Raw genomic sequence first — 1,366 nt, forward strand, 5'->3', positions numbered from 1 at the left:
TTCTTAATCGTGGTATACTGGTATTTCTCTGCATATAATATAACCTGGATGCCTAGTGTAATTTTATGATTGCTGCTATTATCATCGACCTCAACTCCATTGGTTTATTTGGGTGAGTTTATTTTACTGCTATTGCTTTTATGATCATCATTTAATTTAACTATATGTAACCTTGGTTCTTATATTCACTGTCATAGAAGTACATGGGTCTCATCAAGTTAAGATCCAGCATTGGATATTGTAGGTACTGTATCATAAATATTCTTTGCATGAATGCATCATAATGTTCAGATCTTACTTAACTTCTTGTTGCTGACATTTAATTGTTTATTGACATATACTCATATTAAGTTAAGATCCAGCATTGGATATTGTAGGTACTGTATCATAAATATTCTTTGCATGAATGCATCATAAATGTTCAGATCTTACTTACTTCTTATTGCTGAAATTTAATTATTTATTGACATATACTCATATTGATTCACTAAAGTTCTTTGTCTTCAATGTTGCAGGTGACACTTGAATGAATAGTGCATATTGAAGTTTGATGAGTATGATGAAAGTATCAGAGTGCCTTAGTGCAGTTAGGACTTAGGAGGACTTTCTACACACCACCATATTGTAGTTGCTATTATTTGGTTTGATATATTTTTTATTTTATAGCTTATGGGTCCCTTTAGAACAAATAACTCTTTGTAATTTGATTAGTTTTGGCAATGAGAATGAATTTGAGATTTCTGAATCATGTTGTGCAAATGCTTTATTAAATTGTCATCCAAATTAAAATCAGACAACAGATATCCCCATGGACATCGACGTCTCTACATATTTCAAACGACATTTATATGTCGTCTTAAAGTAAAAGATGACCATAGTGTATGTCGTCTGAGGTAAGTATCAGACGACAAATAAGTGACGTTTGAATGCATTTGAGTTGAGAGAAGAGGTTTGACGTATGTCGTCTGAGATATATTTAGACGACAAAATAGTAACGTGTGAATAAGTTTGAGACGAGAGACGGCTGCTCACATCTTTATTATTACTTTAGTTTCGACGATACTTTTATGTCATTAAGAAGATTTCTAACGACAGAAACTTTAATTTTGTTACAAATGTAGGTGCATACAGACGACAGTTGCTTATATACAATCTGTCGTCGAAGTTGTATCAGACGTCTAACGAGGTCTGTCGACTGAATGCTTATCAGATGACTGCTTGATAGACAACAGCCAAAAAAACATTCAGACGACCAACCTGGCAGGTCGTCTGAAGCCAAAATTGACGTAGTGGCACTTTATGGGCTGTGTGGACGTCCGCTCTTGATCGGTCCTTTATATATATATATATATATATATATATATAC

Source organism: Fragaria vesca, linkage group LG2 (assembly GCF_000184155.1).
Source record: "Fragaria vesca subsp. vesca linkage group LG2, FraVesHawaii_1.0, whole genome shotgun sequence".
Taxonomy (NCBI): Eukaryota; Viridiplantae; Streptophyta; class Magnoliopsida; order Rosales; family Rosaceae; genus Fragaria; species Fragaria vesca.